Genomic DNA, 6,000 nt, shown 5'->3' with positions numbered 1-6,000 from the left:
AAATACAAAGCTGGCACCCAAGCAAGTCAACTGTCTCGGCTTTTTCCCCCCTTTGGGTCGAAGCAGGGTCTCACTAAGTAGCCATGGCTGGCCTCGGATTTACCATGAATGTCATCAAGCCCGGCTTCTTTTTATAAAAAACAAGCCAAATCTTACCTGAAAAAGTACCATCAACCCCGTGAGAACTTGGGTGTTTGTTCCTTGCTTGAATTGCCCAAATCTTTTAGAAGTTTAACCGCCTCCAAACTACCCCGGCTAGTAAGGGTAGAGCCATCTACTTCCCTAGGTAAGAACAAGGCAGAAATCCAGCAGCGCCTAGCAACAACTGTGACGTTAGCATTTACAACTTTAGAAGCCTGGTAATATTTGGCACTCTTTGCAAGCACACAAAGGAAAAGGTCGAAGCAAGTGCTTTCTATGCTGCCTGTCTTTGGCAGGCACCCAAAACATTACAATTTAAGCCTTAGTCTTTGGCCCTAGAATAGAATACATGTGAACCATCCCTGTATTTGCTATATGACTAGGCATTGTTCCAAGTACTTTTGTTGTTGTTTTGTTTTGTTTTGTTTTTCGAGGTAGGATTTCACTCTGGCTCAGGTTGACCTGGAATTCATTATGTATTCTCAGTGTGGACCCGAACTCTCGGCGATCCTCCTACCTCTACCTCCCTAGTGCTGGGATTAAAGACATACGCCACCACGCCCAGTGCTTTTTTATGTGGGTTAAATCCTATGGCACCTTCAAAAGTATGCAATGAGGTGGGTATTATGTATTTATCTAAAGTCCCAGGTAGCTAATCCCACAGCTTTAACATGGGAAGCTGAGGAAGGAAGCTCCTTTCTACAACATCTGGGACAACAAAAGGAGAGTCTGGCTCAAATAAAACTGAATTTAAAACCCAAGCAGTGGGGGGCGAACACACATTAGTTAGAATTAGTCAGTAGTTACAAGGCTTAGGTAGGAAGATAACTTTAAATTTGAACCCAGCCTAAGACTAGAGAGTGACTTCCAAGATCAGCCTGGGCTGGAGACCCTGCCTGGAGGAAAAAGAAAAAGAAAAGAAAAAAAAAAAAAACCAGGTAGCACATGCTGGTAGGAAATTGGTAAAGAGAGCCAGGCATGGTGACACACACCTTTAATCCCAGCACTCAGGAGGCAAAGGCAGGAGAATTGCTGTAAGTCTGAGGCCACCCTGAGACTACATAGTAAACTCCAGGTCAACCTGAGCTAGAGTGAGACCCTACCTCAAAAAAAATAAATAAATAAACAACAACAAAGCCCACTAAATTTAAAATCACACTCGGGCTTGAGAGATGGCTTTGCAGTTATGGCATCTGCTTGCCAATCCAAAGGACCCAGGCTCAATTTCCCAGGACCCACATAAACCAGATGCATAAGGTGGTGCATGTGTCTGGAGTTCGTTTACAGTGGCTGAAGGACCTAGCACACCCTTCCTATCTGCCTCTCTCTCTCTCTCAAATGAATAAAAAAATTAATATTAAAATTGGAAGCTGGGTGTGGTGGCACACGCCCTTAATCCCAGCTCTCAGGAGGCACAGATAGGAGGATCACTGTGAGTTTGAGGTCACCCTGAGACCTCAGTGAATTCCAGGTCAGCCTAAACTAGAGGGAGACCCTACTTCGAAAAACCAATGGGGAAAAAAAAAAAATTAAAATTTGGCTGCAGAGATGGCTTAGCAGTTAAGGCTCAGGCCTCCAAAGCCTAAGGACCCAGGTTCAATTCTCCAGGTCCCTCATAAGCCAGATACACATTGTGGCACATGTCTGGAGTTTATTTGCAGTGGCTAGAGGCCCTGGCACACCCATTCTCACACTGTCTCAAATAAATCAATAAAAATAAATATTTTAAAAATATATTAAAGACACACAGAAAAGTAAAAGCACATGCTTCCACTAAAAGGATAGGACTGGAATTGTTGAAATTAAAACAGGCAGTTAAGACTACACTTGTCTAGATTATTTTGGCAAATTAGTATGTAAAATATTTGTTTTGTCTTTGCAGAGACCACCACTTTAGAGAATCAAAGACTTCTTTTACTTCTAAGTTAAAACAACTGTTACCGTTTACCTGGTACTTCCTTTTTCTTGACTAAGATTTTTACTTTAAGCTTGAATAAAAATTTTCATTTGTAACTGTAAAAAAAAAAGATTACACTTATAATCACAGCATTCAAGGAGGCTAAGGCATGAGGACTGATTTATTAAAACAAATTTGGGCTACAAAGTGAGACCATGTCTCAAAAAAATAAAAGCTAGGTATAGTGGTGCATACCTTTGATCTAATCCCAGCACTTGGGAGGCACAGGTAGGAGAATCACTATGAAATCGAGGCCAGTCTGGAGCAACAGAGTTCCAGGTCAACCTGGGCAAGGAGACCATATCTCCAAAAAAACTAAAAGTAAAAACAAAGGCAAGTATGATGGCTCATACCTGTAATCAAAACATTTGGGAGGTAGAGGCAGGAAGAACAGGAGTTCAAAGCCAGCCTTAGCTACATAACAAATTTGAGGCTATAATGGGTTACATGAAACCCTGTTTTATGGTTGTTTTTTTTAAGGCAGTTCAGAAGTTATACAAGTTTATTCAAACTGTACAACTAACCAAGGCAGGAAGAGCTGAAGTAGATGAGAAATAAATCATTTAAGAAAGTGAGGGGCTGGGTAAGCGGCTCAACAGGTAACGGTGCTTCCTTGCAAAGTCTGCCACATAAACCAAATGCAAAAAAAAAAAAAAGGTGCAAACCAGCGTGGTGGTGCACACCTTTAATCCCAGCACTCGGGAGGCAGAGGCAGGAGGATCACCTTGAGTTCAAGGACAAACTGAAACAATATAGTGAATTCCAGGTCAGCCTGGGCTAGAGTGACACACTACCTTGAAAAACCAAAAAAAAAAAAAAAAAAAAAAAAGTGGTACAAGCTTACAGCAGCCCTGGCACACCCACATAAATGGAAGATTAAATAGAAATTTATAACAAATAAAAGCTTTTATGACTAAGGCTACTAGACACCCTTCTCCCTATAGCATCTTTGATGATCTTTGATTGAGACAGGGTCTCACTACAAAGCCTAGGCTAATCTTGTACTCATGGTGTTTCTCCGAGTATAAACCGGAGAACAGGCCCACCCATGAGGGACACTTACCGAGAAGGAGGGAAGAAATGAAGAAGGGAAGAAGGGCAAGGCAGAATTGTGGTGAGTGGGAGAGCTGGCACCAAGCAGAGATGGTTTGAGGCCTTCAGAGGGTCAGTGACAGCTCGGTTGCTACCTGAGAGGGCAACCAAGAGGTTTCTATCTGTCACAGCACCAGATGTAAGGTTCAAAAATGACCAGACCAAATAAGACCACTGTGAAGCAAAGTAAAAGTTTTATTTGGGAAATACATGAGCTACCAGGCTATCTCTGAGAGAACAGCACAGCCCTACTCAGAATCCTAATGCTGGGAAATACTGCTCTCCTCTCATACTTGGGGCTTAATTCAGCAGCTGTACATAGCAGGAAAGAAAATGGTTTGGATCCCTTGAGGCCAGAAACGTCTAGTCCACATAAAGAATGAGGTCGTAGGGTTGGAGAGATGGCTCAGCGGTTAGGGTACTTGCCTGCAAAGCCTAATAATCCATGTTCAGTTCCCCAGTACCCAAGTAAACCAGATACACAAAGTGGCACATACATCTGGAGTTGGTTTGCAGTGGCTAGAGACCTTGGAATATCCATTCTCTCTTCTCTGCTTACAAATAAAGAAATTTGTTGAGCTGGGCATGATGGCACATGCCTTTAATCCCTGTACTTGGGAGACAGTGGTAGGAGGATTGCCCCGAGTTTGAAGCCAACCTGAGCCTACACAGAGAATTCCAGGTCAGCCTGGACTAGAGCAAGACCCTACCATGAAAAAATAAATATTTTTTAAAATAAACTAATAATATTACTAATAATAAAAAGTGGACCCAGCAGGACGGTCCCTGATGCCCTGAAAACATTATAAGCCATTGCCGAGGCCCTTGGTTTCCCACCAGGAATCGATGGTAAGACTCTATTGCTGAAGATTCCACATACTTGGGCTGCAAAGCCACTGAGAAATCCTGCTAGAACTGAGCTGATAGCCTCCTCCATGTAGACCAGCTGACAAAAGCTACACTGCATGCAGTTCAATGGGAGAGAGAAATCACCAGTAAAGATACTCCACAGTGGACATTGCAAGCCTTATACAATTATTGGCCAGCCAGGCCAAATGAGCCAATGGGCACAATAGTGGCACATCTGTCATGGTGGAAACCAACTGCCCTCCAATTGGACTGGAGGCCCACTCCATGGGGGGGGAAATACATCCCTGATACTGAAAAGTTAAAACAGGGTAGTCATGAGCCCTAGGGGTGTAACATCTGCTGATGTCTGGATAAGTATATATACTATGCTTATCAAACTGCCCAGTAAGCACTTCTCTTAATGTTCATACCCTTATAGTAATGCTACTCTCACTTTGGGTAGAGAATCTTCTCTTTTCAGATGGCAGTGACCTTGGGACAACTCAGAAGGTACCATAGTGCTGGAAAGAAGTGACTAGAGTACCAAGTAACATCTTGATCACACCTTCCAAGGCTCAGGGTCTAATGTGGAAGAGGCGGAAAGAATGTAAGAGCCAAAGGAAGGGTAGGACTCCTTACAACGTGCTCCCTCCAGACATAAAATGACCTGGATATCCATGACCTCATAGTGCCTGACACTACCTACCCAAGACCATCATAAGAGAAGGAAAAGATCATGACATCAAAATAAAAGAGAGACTGATTGAGATGGGGAGGGGATATGATGGAGAATGGAATTTCAAAGGGGAAATTGGAGGAGGGAGGGTATTACCTTGGGATATTTTTTTTTCATTATTTATTTATTTATTTGAGAGTGACAGACACAGAGAGAAAGACAGATAGAGGGGGAGAGAGAGAGAATGGGCGCGCCAGGGCTTCCAGCCACTGCAAACGAACTCCAGACGCCTGTGCCCCCTTGTGCATCTGGCTAACATGGGACCTGGGGAACCAAGCCTCGAACCGGGGTCCTTAGGCTTCACAGGCAAGTGCTTAACCGCTAAGCCATCTCTCCAGCCCGGGATATTTTTTATTACCATGGAAAATGTTAATAAAAATTGAGATAAAAAAGTGGAGCCAGATGTGGTGGCACACTCCTTTAATCTCAGCACTTGGGAGGTAGAGGTAAGAGGATCACTGTGAGTTCAAGGCCACCCTTGAGACTACATGGTGATTTCCATGTTACCCTGAATAAGAGTAAAATCCTACCTCAGGAAAAAAAAAAAAAAGGGAGGGTGGATGGAGAGATGGCTTAGCAGTTAAGGCACTAGCCTGTGAAGCGTAAGAACCCACATTGACTTCCCATGTAAGACAAAGTGATGCATGTGCAACATCAGACATGTGCACAAGGTGGCACATGCATCAGGAGTTCAATTACAGTAGCTGTAGGCCCTGGTGTGCCAATTCATATTCTCTCTCTCATTTAAAAAAAAAAAAAAGCCAACACTGCATGCAGTTCAATGGGAAAGAAATCACAAGTGAATATACCTAACAGTGGACACTACAAACCTTATAGTTGGCCTGCCAGGCCAAATGAGCCAACCAGGGCAGTAGTGGCATGTCTGTTATGGGGGAAACCAACTGCCCTCTAATATGACTAGAGGCCCGCTCCATGGAAGGGACTACATCCCTGATACTAAAAACCTACAACAGGGGTAGTCATGTGGCCTAGGGGTGTAATGTCTGCCTAAATGTATATACTATGCTCACCAAACTGCCTAGTAAGCACTCCTCTTTTATTTTTAATAAATAATTTTTTAAAATTTATTTATTTGAGAGCGACAGACACAGAGAGAAAGACAGATAGAGGGAGAGGGAATGGGCGTGCCAGGGCTTCCAGCCTCTGCAAACTCCAGACGCATGTGCCCCCTTGTGCATCTGGCTAACGTGGGTCCTGGGGAACT

This window comes from Jaculus jaculus, chromosome X (genome assembly GCF_020740685.1).
Source record: "Jaculus jaculus isolate mJacJac1 chromosome X, mJacJac1.mat.Y.cur, whole genome shotgun sequence".
NCBI classification, from domain to species: domain Eukaryota; kingdom Metazoa; phylum Chordata; class Mammalia; order Rodentia; family Dipodidae; genus Jaculus; species Jaculus jaculus.
The sequence above is the reverse complement of the archived record's forward strand: the minus strand, read 5'-3'. Positions refer to the sequence as shown.